General features: G+C 36.8%; 1 long non-coding RNA gene across 1 annotated transcript in view; it reads right to left on the bottom strand.

Annotated features, from left to right (window-relative positions):
• Nucleotides 1-19,333, bottom strand: part of LOC108365457 (uncharacterized) — a 44,663-nt gene that overhangs the window by 20,303 nt on the left and 5,027 nt on the right. Inside the window, exon 2 of the long non-coding RNA XR_001847932.1 lies at nucleotides 11,390-11,652. This is a non-coding gene — a long non-coding RNA (uncharacterized LOC108365457). The remainder of the gene's footprint in view (nucleotides 1-11,389; nucleotides 11,653-19,333) is intronic.

Genomic DNA, 19,333 nt, shown 5'->3' with positions numbered 1-19,333 from the left:
CTGATCATTTATGTATACATTTGTCTATATCTATCTCGATTCGTTTTGGCTGTTACAAACAACCGTTATGTGAACAAAATTAATATACCCTTGTGCACAAGTGCGCTCGGGTATAAAAATATACAAAAACAAATTCTCTAAACATATTTATTCTACTCCTTACAGAATTTTTTTCGCAATTGACTCGAAATATTGAGGGTGAACGAGTCAAACGGACCTAAGATTCAATTCGGTAGGTGGGTCTGGCTAGAAGCACCCACCCATTTGTTGTGCCTGTGTTGTTATTATTGCACTTCAAATGTGTACCCAAGAGCAGCAAAGTATCTAAAGCGGAGTCTTCTAATCTTGACCTGAACTTGTTACATACGAAACCTGCTAATGAAAACCATTTTTCGGCCTCAACACTTTTAGGCTCAACTGTCAAAAGGTATTTATAAGCCATTTGAAGTTAATGACCCCTATCTTCTCCACTACAAAATGTATGAACTTCTTTTACCAGCACGTCGGATAAATTAAAACTTTTTCGATTTGAGTAGATTGATTTAAGAAATTATGTAACTTTTTCTTAAAACTCTCTGTTCCGTTTACATTAGCGACGCATTGAGTACATTCATTTATATCTTCTTCAAAAAAGGCTCAGGCTGCAATTTGAAAGTACAGTCACGACGGCATTTTACTAAAATCTTACTTCAAAATTCAGAAACAAGTTCTTACTATCATTTTGATATTTCAAATTTTTCCAGATGCTGGGATTTTCTTGCATTAATTTTCGGGACCTCAAGAACACCGGAATTCCGGGATTGGTATCCCTAATATGTAGCTACAGTTCGCTTGCCATTTCTCTTTTCAACTTTACAAGCTGTGCTGGAGTAGATTTTCAGCTACTTTTGCCAATTCTTAAGAGACTCTTTTTGCTGTTGTCAAAGCTAGCAGCTGGCGTACAACCATTTTCCGCATTTGGCAAAACAAAATGTCCAATTTGGTTATTCGGTGGCTGCAAGCCAAAGCGCTTGTGGTGAAGTGGTTGCTTGAATTGGCGATTGCGAGCGAATTTCATATGGAATGCTATTGTTGGAAAAGAGGATAAGTGGTGTTTATTTTTAATGAAGATTCTACAAGCATAGACTTTTAAATTTTGAAAATTCTTCTTTTGAATAATAACTACTACGTATATTTATTATTCGCTTTTTGAGAAAGGAAATAAGAAGGAAAGACATTTTATTTCTTTTAAACATTTAGTTGTTTAATGGCCACAAATTAGCAACAATAAAGAAGGCAGTCAGGGTGATTTCCTATTCTTGTTCTGCAGTTTATCAATGTAAAATTTACCAGGAAGGACTTAACCCTTTAAGGCCCGAACTAAGTTTAACTTTAATCAAGAAATCATAACATTACCAGACCGTGCACCTTCTATGCGTTTATATTGAGATTGCATTCCAATAAACTAATTAAGTATCCTCCTCTACTCTGCTCAACTTTCAATTCTTCGCTAGCTATTCATACACCAATCTTCAGCTAGTAAACTGTGCCATCGTCCACAAAATTCTTCAAAAGTATTAGTCTTTCAAAAGAAACAAAACAATATCCAACAACAATACATCAAAAAGGCAGCGTGTGGACTAATTTGTTAAAAAAAATCTTTTGGTAAAAGTAAATTAGATATGGCAATAGAAAACAGTTTGAGCTGACATGCAGATCATTAATCATTTGCAAGCAGAGAGTACCTACATATTTGGAGCGCATACAGCTTGAATGTATGTATACAGCCAACTGGCATAAGGCTATTCATACACACGACTGTACGAAGAACGGGCGGCCATTTGATGAACCGCCTGACACTAGCCGTTCGACTGGCTGATCCAACCAAAATGGCTAGCCAAAGTGGCTAACCAAAACGGCTAAAACGGTCGATTGGGCATATAAGGTTAAATGCTTATTAGATCAGGCCATTTAAGTTGCCACGTTGCATGGAACGAAAAAGAGAGAAAAATAAAAATAAAATAAAATAAAAAACAACAATAATAACGTTGACTATGCTATGTACTATAGTATATGCACTAGATGTATCACGTTGCTAAGTGTAAATGTATGTTGCGAAAGTACCGCCGCGTACTTGAAAACGTTTTTGCACGTACTTTATCTAACAGATAAATAACAAAAATGTTCTTTCTACACGTGTTCTTTCTTGTTCCTTATCTTATTTTGTGTTAGTTTTTTTTTTTTTTGTTTCCTTAGTTCACTCATTTAATTTTGTTGCTCTGTTTTGTACTTCAACCTGGCAACTCAATTATTTACTTGTACAATAGCTGACTTTCATTCTATTTGCTATTGCAGTTGTCGGCGATATACTGTTAAACAGATACATATGTACATATATACGTGCGTAAGTAAGTATGTACATATATTTGCTTTTAAATTGCACTACGTAAATGGATAGCTCGGCTTGCATGCAATTTCTTCACACCCATTGAAGATAAGAAAAACTGTAAGCGGTGCAGGTAATTAAAATTGTCTCTTTAATGATTTGAAAAAAAAGCTGACATATTGACGGTGTTGCTTTTATGATTGGTTGAATGATATTTCCGAGGCAACTAACGGCTTAGCACTCTTGAGTTATACACTAAAGTACGAATAAAATATGTATCCCTTAAAACGGTATTCATACAACTTGTTAGGTGTTTTCTAGAGTGTAAGGAAAATGTGCTCAATTAATTGCTACATTTGCACAGAAGAGAAACGTCGGTCATACTTTTTTGAACTCGACCAAAATTTCCCGGGCAGCTACAGCGCCAAATAAGAAGAAAAAGTTGAACTAAATATCGAATTTGTTCATATGTTTGTTCAAATGATTCTCAAATTGAAAATAGAGATCTTTCGGAATTTGAATTTAAATTTGTTATCAAATATTGGAAAATACCCCGTACTCGCAAAATAACTCTCACTTGTGATTTTAGGGGTTTTCAGGCTTCTCGATACTTTCTCAGAGCTTTTTTGGATATCTAGGATTTGTTTTATATTTTCTCAAAATGTCTTAAATTTTTAAACTAGAAAATTAATAAAAAAATGGCTTTTCAGCCAAAAAATAAGTTGAGTTGAAAGTGGTCTAATATCAGAGTATTGAATAGTTATTAAAATTGGGCATACGTCGTTCAGAAATAAAAGCCGCTCATCGTGTGGCCGCACGCAGAAAAACCTATATACCACCCTAACTCCGACTAGTACGTGGCTAAAATTTTTAAAATTAGATTTTCTCTTAAGTACCAATTCAGGTCTTGGCGAAGACTTGATAATAAGAAAAACTTTTATGGTGCAGAGCCTACGGACTGTGCCGATTGTAATTGCTTAATGGAAAAATGATAAAACATACGTCTTGATCCAGTTTTCAGATGTTTTCTTAAGTGTTTTGTTTTTTAGAAATAAATATGTAACTGTAAATTCTTATAACAAATGCTTGTATAAAACAATTAATATTTTTTAATGAAAAAAGTTGTATTTTTTTTTTAAAACCCCGCTCACTGGTCTGACACCCTCACTGGAGACCACTTTGTTTGAAGTTGTTGAAAGTATTTGGCCACTTTTTTGTGACCTTGATTTCTATATTAACGAGAGCCTTACATCTTTTTCATTCGGCCTTAATTGGAGGATTGACTGCCAACAGAACTTTAAGTTATTTTTTTGAAACCATCTTAAGACTGCTGAGTTGTAGTTAGTAATATGGAGTGAGATAAAGCCAAAAACAAAGCGAATACTTTATGTAACCGTACGAATGGAAGTAGTCCATTCTGTGAGCATTCCTTCACATATCAATTTATTGCGTCGCAGTCCTTAATATATGTCTTAACAGAGAATACACCGGTCGTAGTTTTCTACGATCCCTTCCGGCGTTTTTTTTTTTGACTAGACATATGATAAAAAATATTGACCTAGGAGAATTCCTCCTCTTAGATTTCTTTGGTTCACCCAAATAGCTCCTTGCATTGATGGTGGCTAAATGGGATCAGATATGACACGGCGTAAGAAAATTAATTAATTTGAATTGCAAAGACATTTCTTGACAATGTTCTCTCGTTGCAAGAGCTCTTTTCCTTCGCCTGAATTGGATCTAACAAGAAAAACCTTTACTAGAGTTACCAATGTTAGAACAGAATTATCCTGAATAGAGTTTCCTTGACATTACAAAAAAAATCTCTTGAATTAAATATTAGGTCATATTAAGTCAGATTAATTAGAGAAGGTGATTTTTCAAGATTGGCTTAAATGCACTGGTTGGAATTTTGCCATCAAGATGCTCCTAAAAATGTTAGCATCTAAATTTTGTTTGGGAGTCCCCACCCCTTAATCTATTTTGTTCAACGTACAAAATAAAGACATCCACGATTAATATAAATATTTAAAATAATTTTTAGGGTTTGAAAAATCTTAAATCTTATAAATTTTACATACGTATTATAGAAAAGCTGAAGGTGTTTTTGGGTAATCGCTTTCTGTCTCTAAGTAACAGCTACACCGCACTTAAAAAAAAAAACTCTGTCCAGAGTTTCCTAAAGTAATTAATGTAGAGTAATGTCATTTCATATAAAAAATCATGCAAGAATTCATTGCAGCACCTTTGCAGTGGAGCAAGACTAGAATCGCTGTTTATTTTCCGGATAGAGCGATTACTCCTTTATTGTTTAGTGTTCATCAGGCTCGCCTATCACACCCACTTGAGATAATAGGAAAACTGTACAACGCCTGGCTAAACTCTATGTTCATTTCCAGTCGGAAATATTTAAGCTTTTTACGGAACAGAGCTCGAAACTCGAAAGTACAAACTTGGTGTTTTAGAATTGGAGCGCTAGTTATACTTAGATTGAAAGAGAACAAATTATAATGTCAAGAACGTTCCCACAAAATAACTAAATGGGAACTAAAGTTTTGAGAGCAGTTTGAACGGGAACAAAATGAGAACAAAAGGTTTCAGAACGGTTACACAAAGGACAAAATGCGAACAAACCTCATGGAGACATTCTCAAGATGAACAAAATGAGAACGAAAGTATCAAGAACGTCTTTAGAAAGGATGAAATGAGAACAAAAGTCTGGGGAACGGTCTGCTAGAGAGAACAAAAGGAGAACTTAACGTTAAGAATGAGAGGGGAGTCTACGTGTTGAGATCAAACATCGTTCACGAATATTAATTCTAAGCCAGAGTGAGTCCGAATCATTTAAATTTCTAGATCAATCATCTTTAGGATGAACTGTCTATTTATGGAACAATTTTTCATTTTCTGAACAAGAAAAGTTCGTGTCTTAAGTCTTCCGTTTACTTAATTTGCACAATTATCTTTCAGTTCTTTTTTGATTAAGTTCAATATTCAAACCTGTCAAGCTAATGAACGGAATGTGAAAAATTTTTTTCTCGCTCCTATTCTTCGTTGATAGTTCAGAGAAGATTTGTTCCCGTTTCGTTCTCTATCACAAAGTTCCTGAAACTTTAGTTCCGAAATTGTTTTTCTAGAGAAAGGTCCTTAGACTTTTGTTCGCGTTTAGTTCGTTTCCAAAACGTTCCGCAGGCTTTTGTTCCGATTTTGTTCTCTAAGAAATGTTTCCGAAATTGTTCGTATTTTGTTATCTTTGAAAACGTTACACAGGGATTGTTCTTATACAACTCCCACTGAGAAAGTTCTCGAAAGTTTTGATCTAATTTTAGTTTTGTTTTTGAAGAGTTCTTGGGAACAAAACTACGAGAACGACATTGATTTTCCATCATACGTTTTGTTCTCGATCCCTGATTATGGTCAATTGTTCAATACAGATATTTAGGATTTCATAAATTTTTTAGACCAAAAATTCTGTATGTAGGGTAGTGGTAACCACTCTATAACGGTTTAAAGCCCGGCTTTAATTGTGTGTGCATATGTCCGAATCTATTGTTGAGTCGCAAAGAAACTACCATACTTTTTGTGCCATTCTCAACACAATTTATATGCCAATATCAATACTACTCGCCTATCACTTTTGATGTTAATTTTTTTATTATTGTCTGACTGCCAGGCATATTTACTCTTATGTATACAAATGTATGAGCCATTCACTTTGAACAAATCCATTCCAATAAACAAATATACACTACTTTGTTGTTTTTTTTCAACTTTTTCCTCTTTTCTTATGTACGTAGTATGTATGTATATTTGTTCACAACGAATATTTTCCATTGCATGCGATTTAAATGAGAAAAATCTAAAATTACATTAAATTACCGGATGTAATTGTGGTGGTCGTGTCAGTCGTATGGGTATGTAAGCCACCAGGCAAACTAAACTAACCAACAACAACTTTGTGAGCTGAAGTGCTTTTTTTCTTTACTTTTTTATTATTGCTATCCGTTGAAACACAATACCGGCGAACGGCGAATTTCGCCCAGCAAAGCGATGCCGACGTCCAACCCTCGCCCAGTTAATTCGCTTACTGAAATACATATAGAGCGTTATTCAATTCAGAAAGCTGATAAGGTGACCATATTTCAAAAAGGAAACTTTTATAACGAATAGGGTAATATCAGCAGGAATAAGCTCCAAATGTAGAAATAGTCTTTAAATATAACTATTTCCTATTAAACTTACGTTTTAGGAAATTAGTCTCTGAAAGAAAAATATAAATCACCGAGCGAACTTCGTCGTTTTCTTTGGTTGTGTGCGTTCTCATATACGTCAGTCTGTTTTAATTTTTACAGCGAACATTCGCGGCGAAAAATTCGCCGTTCGCCGGCATTGTGTTTCAATGTTATATGTATCTGTTGTTTTTGTTCTTGGTTTCTGCAGTCAGCTACCTGTTGTACCTACCTGCTTATGCCCGTTGTTCTGTGACGGATGCTTGATGAATCATTGTGTAAACCAGTTTGTTTAGATACGCAATCGGGCGGGAATGGAGCAGATGGAGCGGAGGTAATTCATTTTAGCTACAATTGTACATGTCAGTTATACATACATATGTATGTATATTCTTACATACATATATTGTTAGGTTAGAGGAAATGTATTTCAACATTTTGAAAAGTAAATAAAAAAATACAAATTATTCTAAATGCTAACTGTGAGAGATTGAAATGAAAAAAATTAGCGGTATGTGTCAGAGCGCGAAATTTTTCATATTAAGGAAAAGGTATATCGAAAAAAGAAACGAATGATTCCATCTGCTAGTTTTTTATATATTCCTTTACCTGAAATGTAAAATGTGGCCACTTATAATGTTTCTTTTGCATATTAAAAACTGAATTTTGGCTTTTTGTTAGTTAGGCCTTTTGAATTTCAGGAGACGATATTTATACTCAAAATTAGAATTTTTGCGCCAATTTTTAAAAAGACAAAGTTAAGACTCAAATTCACTTTAGAGGCGGAAATTTCACGAAAAGCCCCAAAAAAATCCCGTAAAACAAAACGCGAATAATACGGAAAAATTAAGAAAGGAAATGCACAAGCATGCGGAATCTCAAAGAATTCAGAAAATATTCCACAGGATCCCGAAAAGCTTCGAAAAAATCTCAGTGGCAGTGAAAAAAATCTCGCGAAACCCCTAAAATACACTTGGGGACTCAAGTCTAAACTCAGTAAAATTTTCAACGACTGCAATAAAGCAAAATTGTAGGAACCAAACAAATATGCAATGATGTAAAGTAGGCTAGGACTAAATCCTGGAAATCCTACCGCTAACCTATAGCTAACTATAGAAATTCTTCCAGCCTGAGAAAAACTGTGTCCAAAGAACATGCCAGTTATTGCCTAATTCGAGGAGAAGAGTTTGCATGGGCAATTATAGCTGAATAAACCCTCATCAAACGGTCCTAATACAAACCGCAAGCGTGTTATTTGACTCGTTCGCGGATAAGAAAAAAGCCCAGATGAGATGAGATTACACCGATGATTTTGCAAATATTGAAGGTATTTTGGTTAGAAAGAATCGACAAAGACAACCTGGCATATATTTCACAAAGCTAAAAGAGAGTCTAAGTAGTTTTTATTTATAAACTGGACGGAAGAACCCACGAACAGCAAAAGGAATGGAAAGACTGTTCGATACGCACATCGAATATTTAAGGGGACACTTTAAAAGATAATAACTCTGGTTGAATATATTAAGGACAGGTCAACCGAAACAGGGCCTCATGGTGGCCAGCATAGCCAAAGCAATCCACTCAAATCAGTACGTACACTCCCACATCCTTCCCCGACATAGAAGGAGCTTTTAGCAACATAACACTCGAAGCAATCACCAAATCACATGTGTCGCCACTAGGTCCACGTGCAAGTTGATAGCTAAGAAATGTAACGGGAATATCAACCAGTTCAGTTAAACTACCGTATAATGCGGAATTCAATCTCCGCAGATCTGGTGGATGGCACAGAACGATATTCTATTAATACTAAAAACAAGGAGAAGGTATCGAAGTGAAGTCCCATATTCAGGTGATTTAGAGGTGGTGGAGCCCGGTTCTTTCCCTCTCTGATTCGGCGCAAGCACAGAGACAGTTCCTTTCAGGTGGACCTCAGGTGCCAATCGAGTATGACCTTAGTGCCAAACCGAGCAAAATGTTACTAGATCAACGCAGACGGGATTGGAGCAGAGCCAGATCAATCGAGGAATCAGGAAGCTGGTGGACACGACAGACGGGTTTGGACTAGAAACAGGGTAATCGAGAGAATTAAGCTAGCATCTATACCAGTGCCCGCCAAACACTTTCCTGGGAAACGAACTATATTCGGCCTTTCACATGTACACAATCGGCTTCTTACACGTACACAATCCGAACGTCAACAGAAAGAGTAGAATAGCAACAAATTTTATTTAGTTGCATGCAAACAATAGGCGAAGCAGGTTGATGACGCATTATTGTTGAATAAAGTAGGTACACTGAGCAGAATGAATGAATATTCATTCAAAAATTTTATAACACAATTTTTCGTACATACACCCCTAGAAATAGGTATGTATATGGTACCAAATTGTGCTTTTTCTTCATATAAAAAGAACTTTGTGAATTATGTATTTTTTTTAATACCAGACTAGTCCTCAATTAAAACATACAATATGTTTTGTTATTTATCTTTTGGTTTAGTCGTTATTTTAAACTGTTCTTAAATTTCAAGTTTTACCTAATTTTAAAATAAATCTATATTAGATATATATAGTTTCATTTTATTTCTACTTGAAACCGACGAAATTTTCTTTTAATATTCAGAGTGCTCGAAGCACGTCATCTTTTTTGCTCAAAAATCCACACATAAATTATAAAATAATAATAATAATTTTGTACAATACATACAAAATTTTACCAACTTTTTCCTTTCTCAGGGCCGTTAACTTTCATTATATGTTTCTATGTTGTTTAGATTTAAAAACACGCACAATGAAAAAACTGCAAACAAACATACCAAAGTTTTTATAATAAGTAATACAACACAGAAATTTTTTTCCGTGCATTACCACCAACACATTCTCATTTTTTATTTCATAACTAATACATTCTCATTTCAACACTTTTCTCTTTTTGGCGGACACTGATCTATACTCACAGGTTCATACCGTTGCGGAAGTATAAAATACTTGATGTCTCACTTTCGCTCCGACTACCTATCTTTGCTGGCATCTTCCAAGCGGTACTGCCATCACCAATATCAAGTTCTAAATTGGTCAATGACTGATTGTATACCGAAGGTTGAAGCAACAGTTTCATATGTATCGCAGTCATCTGAGTTTTCGACGATTGAGGCATATGCCTCACATAACGAGGGGTATGACGCAATATGGAAAATCAAACGGAAAACGGAAGACGACTTAACGAGGTCAACAAAAGGAGTAGTCAGATTAACAGTAACGATTACGGAATAGTACCAGGCCTTTGATGAATATGCACCAAAAATTGGGTCTGCCGTACAACCTTCGGTGTCATTGCAGTATCTAATCTTGAAGAATTTGGCACATTATCTTTGAGAGTATCTCAGGGACCATAACCATTATGATTTTTATAACAAAATTTATAATTTAATCGTTATTTTGTGATTTTAATTTTTTCTATCGAAAATAATCGTTATTTTAGATTTTTAATTTTTTCGATCATTTTTAACCGTTATAATAAAGACTGCGTTTTTAAATAATTAAATCTGAAAATAACGGTTTTAAAAAAAAAAATCCAAGGAAATTATATCGATTATTTTCGATGGAAAAAATAGTCATCCTAAAATAACGATAGCTATTAGAAAAAATTTACTAACCACTCGGCTACAGCGGCAATCATTTTACTTAAGAGCACATTATACTATATTCGCTCTATGGTCTTCCCATTTAAGTTGCTCTGTAAGTGTTGTCTGCCAGTTAACGAAATTATGACTTAATGCTGCTTTGTTGTCAATGAAGAATACGAATCTTTTGTCACAAATAATGATTAATTATTTGTACACTATTTATTATGATGAGGTTAAGCCTTTTAAATAAAGAAAAACAAGCAACGCCAATTAATTAGAATTTGTTTAACGGTTTTTTTTCTGGGTCTGATGCCGGATTCGGAATAAAGACAAATGCATAGAACTACATTTATGTTTCTTTCATTGGCACATTAGAAATTTCTTCGGCTCATTTTTAAGCTGATAACTGACAGACCAACAGCCATAATGTAAAAAAGTTTATTTTTTGTATTGCCCTACTGCTAAGGTTTTTTCTCCTTTCTTTTTAGCGCTACAACTTTCATCTCTCGCCGCTTATTAGCAGCCACAAACCGCATTTAAATATCGCTTTGTTCATCAGTTTTTCTCCGGCATTCCATTTAGCTTTGAAATTGTTCTTTTTTCAAGTTTTAATGCCTCAAGAGCCAAGTAATATTGCTAACAACTGTTTTTTTTTTTGTTTTGTTAGTTTTCACTTAAATTCACCCGCTTACTCTTTCTTGCGGCAACTTTGTACAATCAGCGATTGATGAAGAACAATTAGGAAGTGTTAAACGAAGCTTTCGAAATGCTTGTTAGTGTTTGTTAATTAAACTCTGCATAAAAAATATTTAAATTAAATAACTTTCGTAAATAATTCAATCAAAGCCAATCGTGAAAAATTTACGCTTTTAATAATTGACGAAGTTTCATAACTTATTAGAGTAAATATTGTATGTAGTTGCATACGAGCGCTATCAAAAAAGAAAGTCTTAAGAAAAGCTTGTAGAATTATAGTATGCTTATAAACAATCAATTGGACAACTGGCTACTACACCACATCCGCTCCTAGCGGGCCACACTGCAAGCAGGAAATGACAGTTGCTCGCATTGACTGCAGTCGATCTGAACAGCAAACAAGCCTACAAGTACCTATGTATGTAGTTTCAAGCAAACATACAAACAGATAATAGATACTCTACAAGAACATACCAAATTTTCCAATTCCATTTTCCTCGCCAGCGGCGTATCTAACCACTAGGTTTAAACTGCATTTGTTGCAGCCAATTCACTCGTATCACTTTGTGTCAATTCTCCTTCGACGTGATTGACAAGCACCACAGCCAGGCAAGAGCAATGACAGCAGCAATGTGCTACTGCTGTAGGAAATACATATTGAGAGGATCAATAGCAGCTGCTGCTTGTTGATGATGGCGCTTGCCATTCGTCAATTGCCTCCAATCACTTGCGATCACCTGCAATAGAAGAAACGTAAAGGAAATATTATAAGAAAGGCTGCATTCAAAGTTAGAACATTGCTACTAGTTACTTAGTTGGAAATAGAGAGGAAGCAATTTTTTCAATTTTTTTTTTTTTGCTTTTTCTGGTTTGCCGTTTTGCTGCCGAGTGTGCCTCATAAATCTTAGCAAACGCTAATATGTCTCCAGTAATTTACTGCCGCACGCCAACAATTTACAGTTGCAGATAGCGGCGGTGCATGGCGAAATGGAATCGCAATAAAACGTGGCAAAACAGCGGATCGGATCAATATACTTGTGTTATAAAAATTCTTGCTAAAGAATTTCATACAAAGCACTTAATGAGCTCGTTGACCAGCAGGAAAATGGAGCGATGTTTAATACGATTGTGTATGTACATACATACATATTTGTGTGGGGCAGGGAGAGGGGAATTCCTTTGTTTGACTTCTTATAAAGTCCGAATTGGCGCCGAGAAGATGAAGTCTGAATAAATGAAAAATAACAGTCGGAGGATTGGCAGTACTTTTCTTTTGATGTTTCCAGCCAAAGAATAAATAAAAATTCTTTTACGAAATAACTGCTCGTAACAAGTTAAAAGAGTGCTAGTACAAATTTTTCACAATTTTCTCAAATTTACACTTTCTAAATCTAAATAACTTGGTTTTATCGGAAAGCCCCAGCTCTGTTATTGAAGAAAAGAAACAAAACTTTACTCCTCACTAAAAGCTCACGAAATAGGTGGAAGGAAAAAATAATAAGAAATTGATACATCAATGTATAAAATTGCTGTTAATAGATAGAGATAGAAGCAACGACAACATCACCCTAATGCGGTGGTGAGTTTTCGTTAACAAGAAAAGCCGACCTACGATTTTACGTCGGTTAGTATCTGCGCCCTTACAGAAGGTATCAGTATGGATATAGGGAATAGGAAGGAAATGAGATAGCGGACTGTCTTACAAAAGAGGGAGTAGCTACAAAACCAAACAGCCTCTTACTGAGCGTAGGTCCCAATATAATTACGGAAGAACTGAGGAAGTAGGGGAACCCATTGAGGTATCTTAACTGGCGTAGCTTAATAGGACTACGTCCTACGCCTCCCAAAAGAAAAATTTAGCATGTTAACAGGTATGCTCTTAACATGCTTACAGGTTTCAACTGTATCACTGATAACACAAATCACTGCGTGGCTAAACTGATAAGAATTAGCTCTTTAGTGATTGGAAGTTGGCACCGGTGAACTTTTGTATGGATCGGTCGAAGTTTTATGAAAGTATTGGTAGAGCGGTATTTTGCGGTATACTGCTAACAAAGTATCGCTCGATTGGCTGTTGTATAGCGCGAAGTCGACAAGGGAGATAAATATGTACTCTTATATCCAAGCGGCAATCATGGCCCTAAGATCCCTCACGTTACGCCCAAAGCTAGTAGGAGAATGCCTGACCTTTTACTCAGTTCAAGTCTAAGTATTTCTATGTAAGGCGCGGTAGATGAACTGATCTGAAAGAGACCCTTTGGTCGATCTCACCGTGCAAAAGAAGAGTAGGGAAGCATTTTAACTGCGTGTATAGTTCTTTTGGACAGACGCGCTTCGTGTCAGCTCATCAAACGCTGGGCGGTAACCTACCCAAAGTCATTCTGTCCAAGGGGAGACCGAGGGCAATCAAGAGAACTCCTTAACAGCTCCAACTCTAAATTTTGGTGGGTGTATTGACAGAAGGCTATCCAATTGAAGCTCACGCTAAGAAACCATATATCAGCCCGGGCCCGCAGCTGCCGTCTTAATACCTGACATCATTTGTTTTTTACTCAACCCGGAGGACCAACAATTGCCGCCTGGTTAGCTTCGTTAGTACTTTGAAGCACGTTAATTTAATCAGTGATTCCATACACCATCTTTCGGCTGTCATATGCCGGCATTGTTCATTCAAAATGATTACATGTATTCAATAAATACTAAGCGTTTTGCAGCAATTTCTATTTAATTATTAATTTGTAAACGAGGAAATCTTATAGCTGACTATGAATCAATGGAAATTAATATGAACTATGTAATTATTAGTGAACTGAGATATGGGAATATAGAGCATTTTTAGGATCCACCCAAAGTTCAAACAAATTATTTACTAAAATATATACGTGTTACTCAGGTAATTGAAAACTAATCTTACGTCAGAAAAAGCGCACTCACTTACTACTTTTAACCTTTTAAAAAAGAGCAAACAGAACCTCCATTGGCCAGCCGCTAGCCCACTTTTAATTACACCAAAGTTCGAATCCATCGACTCGTGTATCTTGAACGTCAATAATCTGCACGAAAACATCTTTAAGAGCGAAATTAATAGCGCACTTTGCCACCAATTTCCCTTAAGAAAAAGGAAACTGCGCAAACGCCGCCACCAAAACGTTACAAGACACCAAAGCAAGGGGTATTTGAAAGAGGCCAAGCGATTAATTTGACAATTTATCGCAACATTTCACCAGCCACTTGCAACTGGTGCAGAGTTGCACAAGTGAGAGGATATTGCTACACATTTCCACCTCATCCACGTTGCACTGTAAAGTCGCGTGAAATTGGAGTGTGCGCCAACCGAAGTCCGCTGCACCAATAACGAATGTTCTAATAAATCTTATTAAATGTACACGCCTCTGTTTTGGCGGCGGCCAAGCAGAGTCATGTTGCGTCATTAATTTAACAAGCTGCAGCAGCAGCAACTGGGCAAGCGATCCGATAGGCGCGCATATGCGGTAAAGGAGTAGCGACAACAGCAGCATCCAGATCGGCGCAGTCAGGCAAACAGACAGTCAGACAGGCAGCCGCTGATTAAAACATCAGGAAGTGGCCAATGAGTGGCATATATACATACATACGTGCGTATAAAAGTGCATATACTTATACTAACTATAACTAACTATGCGTGTGTTGCACGCATGCGTAACCGTCGTCTGTTGCGTATGCATGCACCTGCCACCAAGTCACCGGGGTTGTCGTCGTCCGGCCAGCTTACCTTTACTTGAGTGCTGCTGGCCCAACGGTGGCGCATAATCTAATCGACATGCGCTTTTCGGCATGCGCATCGACGACACATTCAATAAGCCAACAAAACGATTGTACGCATGCGTGGAGTTGCAGTGGACATTTTGAATAGCCAATGCCTAAGCCACACTCAAAGGCGATTATCGACGGCACTTGCTGTGACTGTGGAATCTGTTGTTGTGATTAGTTTTTCATGCTTCGCTTTTTCCCCGTTTAGAACTACAAAATTAAGTTAGTTTTATTGTCCTTCGTTCTGTTTGTTTACTTGTTTATTCAGTTTCTTTGCCGCATTTGCTTGTCTCCATGGAGGTATTCTGTTTCTTCCTTTTTTATTTAATGCGGCATTTTTTTCATTACCCTTCGTTGAATTTTGTTGCTGTTTGTCGCCCTTATTTACCAGCACTTGTTTGTTCAAAGTAGCCTCGGGCTATAACACGCACCATTGTGATACCAAAAGAAAAAATGCATGCGTCTGTGTTCACAATTAATTAAATACTATTAACATGTGGCACCCGGCAATGGTGTCTAAGAAGAGTAATGTGCATGCATACATACATATGTGTGTATATTATGAAACATTGCCTTTGAACTATTTACAGTGTAAATTTTACACACATATATATGTATGCACATTAGGATGCGCTTTGCTTTTCAACTTTGGCCCACAAAACAAGACTCTCCCTCGATAGGTTCACGTTGTCATAAAAATGTGCTTTGCGAAAAATTTTCAAAATCGGATGTGGTCGAGTGCATATTAGTACTTTACATATTTTTTCGAAAATAATTAGTATAGAATTTCAAGGATATTCAATGATAAAATGTTAAAAGGACATTTTCAATACCTTATCGTCCGTATGCACCAACAATTTTTATCGGCCTTAATTTTGCAGGATTTTCTCTTTAATTTGATGGTCATACAACTTTTCTTCATTGCACTAAATTTTTTTAATCATTTTTTGAAATAATTATGTTTTTCAAGAGAGAAAAAACCAAAACGTATTTTTACTATATTTGGCCCATGGTTTCGCGATGTAACCAGACATCGGCTAAGAGGCGACAAACAACTCATTACTGTAATTGGGAATCTGGATAAGACGCATAGACATAGTATCTTTCATACAGAAGTACAACAAAGATCTGATCCCCCAAAATAGTAAATATTACGCCCAGCCCAAAGAAAAAACAGAAGTTTGTAGGTCAATGAATAAGTGGATCGCTTTTTACCCCGCCAACAAAGGCACTGAACAAGAGACTAAACCTGTACCCGAAAGGATTGGTTACAAATAGCTTGTGAAAAAAATTCGCTAAGACTAAAAGTAATATGTCAGTTGGCAAAGTGGCTTAATGGTGACGGGAATTCATGATCTTTAACCGGCAGCTCAGACTATGAAGTACCTCAGATCAACTTTAAGGAGGGGAAGGTCGTATCTTAATGTTGTATGTACCCGAATTCATTACATCAATTAATAAGGAATGTAAGTTTCCTTTCAAAAGCAGTCACTGCGGAGATCAAGTTCAGTCGAGTTTATTTATTCTTCCTGTGCCAATGATCGGTTTAATAAAACCACTTTATTTGCCTTCATATCATTTCACTTTAATCATCTTGTCGGGCCCAAAATGCAAATGGTTTCCAACTACCCCGGAATGGTTCTAAACTAGTCCCAACATTGTCCTGAAAAAGGCCTGAACAGACCCCGATACTTTCGAAAAAGTCGAGAACATGTCCCGAAAAAATTTCGAATAAGTGTTAAAACGGTCTCTAAATGGTCGCTTATAAATTCAAAAACGGTCCCAAATTGGTCCTAAAATTATCCCTCACTAGGCTTGAAAGGGTCCTGAACTCGTCCCCAAATAAGGTATACTAGTCCCGAAATTGCCCTGAAGTAGTCCTTAGCAGGCTCCGAAACGTTCGAAAAAGGCATGAACTTGTCGTGAATTGATATCGAGCAAATCTTGAAACGGTCCCGAAACGGGCTCTTATTTGTTCCAAAATTATCCGAAAATGGCCCTAAATAGTGCTGAACTAGGCCCAAAATGCTACCAGACTAGTGCCAAAATGATACCCACCTAGGCCCGAAATGTTTCTGAGATAGCCCTGAACTGATTTCGAAATGGTTTAGGCTAAATATTCCCAAAATGGTCCTCAAATAGTCGGGAACTAGTTCCAAAGTTATTCCGAAATGGTCTTGAAATAGTCGTGAGCAGGTCCGAAATCGTCGTGAAATAGGTCTGATTTAGTCCAGAAGCGTTCAATTTTATACACAACAAGCAACAAGCAGATTACAAAAATTTTACCCATATCGAGAGCAACACGTTATGAGCTATTATTAGCTCCTCAAATGACCTTACGACTACCCCTGGCCTTGAGGTCCACACACGTAAGTATTTAGAAGTACGTTATTTTTGCCTCAGCTGTACGAAATCTGCACCTCGAGGGTTATGACTTTGTCAAACTTTTTCCTCTGGGATGTAATTTTTTGCTCCCCTCATCGATGTCACAAACAATCACTACATGCGTATAAAGTACTCGTACATACATACATTGGATAGACTTCGTTTTACAGAGACTCAGAACAATCCACTCCCTGTCTTGGTATGACACTATTTAGATTGCATATGCCATCTTCGCTGTCAGCGCGTCTCTTACGCATCGTACACGACTACGGAGATGACACAGCAGCAATGCAACAGTGGCAACATGCCACTTTGCATACCAATTCTCTTATTGGCTACCGCAAAGAAGCTTAGAAAAGCAAAAGAGCTAAGTTATAAATGCATTTCGCGGTAAATTTTATGCGACACTTGCCACATACTTAGAATGTCCGACTAGTCAAGCATTTGCAAGTGCATGTAGGCATTTACATGTGCGTAACTATGCATGTGCATGGGAGCATTTAATACCGCATTTTGCTATGCAAGTAATTGCTACCGATTGTAATATGTAGTCGGTATTTATACGCTGACTGATAAGCAATTAAATTCGATTTGAGTATTATTTACGCATTAATTGTTATTAACTGTTGGCGATGCTGCCTGCCTGCCAAGGCAACTTTCAAGCCTGTATTTAAATTGAGTCAGCAGCTGGATGGTCGTCGAATGGTAGACCGAGCCAGCAGCAGGTTTTTCACCTCAACAGCTTGCTTGCAACAGCAGTGTGTGCGCGCGCGCGCACATCAAAGTGCATCTCGCAATGCAGCGCAGCACCTTAGCTGGTGTATGGTGGCGAGGCGACTCGTGGCGGCCGTGCTGTCAACACTTGATGATGAATTGCATTGGAAGTGGTCAGTTGCTGTTATTGTTGCTGCCGCTGCTGTTGCTGTTGCTGCTTCCCCGAGCGTCTTATTGTGACTACAATTGCAGGTCTTGAATTTGGTTTCGCGATTGTTTGCCGCTCCCAGTCACACTGGCAGTGGCTTTGATAGCCACAAGTGTTACTCCTTGTGACAGGCATTGTTGTTGCGGATACGAGTAAAAAGTACAGTGAGTGGCAGCAAGTGGATATTTTGCCACTGCCACTACCTATTACTTTTCTCTGCTTGATAGCTGCGAGCGGATGCGAAGGTGAAATGAGTGAATGATTGCAGCCACGCGTTGTTCAGGCATCATTGGGGAATTTGGAAAATTTTAATGTTTGATTGATTGAATGTAATTTATTTTCGTTGTTTTTATTAGTATGATATTTATTTCAACAGTATTTGTGAGCTTTGTTTTTTATAAAAAAATGGAAAAGGCAGCAAAGTCTAAGTCGTAAAAGTAATAGCTGCTATTTCGGAGATCACTACATCTCTACACCAACCAAATTTGACGATTCTCTAAAAAAATTTTAAAATTGTTTGTTTGTGCGGTCAGAAACTTTTTAATTTATTTTGTCTTTAAAATTGAGTCTAAATTACATTTTTTTTTTATTTTGTAAATTCGTTTGCTTTTGTTAATAAATAGCGTCCAAATTTTAGTTCACAAATTACTGTCATTAAGTTTAGATTTGTGGGTGTGTGTTCAAATAAAATTGATGTGTTTAAACGAATTCCCATCTCAATTACAGTCATAGACAATTCGACAGCACCCACATACACAAGCACTTCTTCGCATTTATGGCTTTTACCCACTCCACATTGAATAGTAAATTACAAATAAGTGGATACTTCTTCAAAGTTCATTGAACTGTCAACTGAATAAACGTACAGTACATTGAAGTATGCAGTACATTAGGGTTCGGCTTATTTTTGACTTGAAAAAAAGCTTCTCAAAAAAATGATTTGCCGTTCATAACATCAGGATGCACAACACAAATTGGAGGATAAGCTCGGCCTAATATTTTTATAAAACTTGTAAATTTATTTTATGGAATGTTTGGCGCCATGGGCGTCATACGCGTGCATCGATATGTACTATGTATGAATGTTCGTACGTATGTGTAGAAAAAATTTGAGAGAAAATTTCTGTAATGCACTTATGACTTTCAAATGGGTTTTTATACCTTTCATGAGCATGAAATGGTATTATAACTTTGGTCCGATGTTTGTAAGTACCAGAACATAAAGAGATAGACCCATTAAAATGTATACTTATATGATCAGAACGTCGAGCTGAGTTGATTTATCCATGTCCGTCTGTCCGTCTGTCCGTCTGTCCGTCTGT

This window comes from Rhagoletis zephyria, unplaced genomic scaffold (genome assembly GCF_001687245.7).
Source record: "Rhagoletis zephyria isolate East Lansing unplaced genomic scaffold, Rhagoletis_zephyria_1.1 Rzeph_scaffold_01878, whole genome shotgun sequence".
In the NCBI taxonomy this organism is placed as follows: Eukaryota; Metazoa; Arthropoda; class Insecta; order Diptera; family Tephritidae; genus Rhagoletis; species Rhagoletis zephyria.
This window is presented reverse-complemented; position numbering and strand designations above follow the sequence as displayed.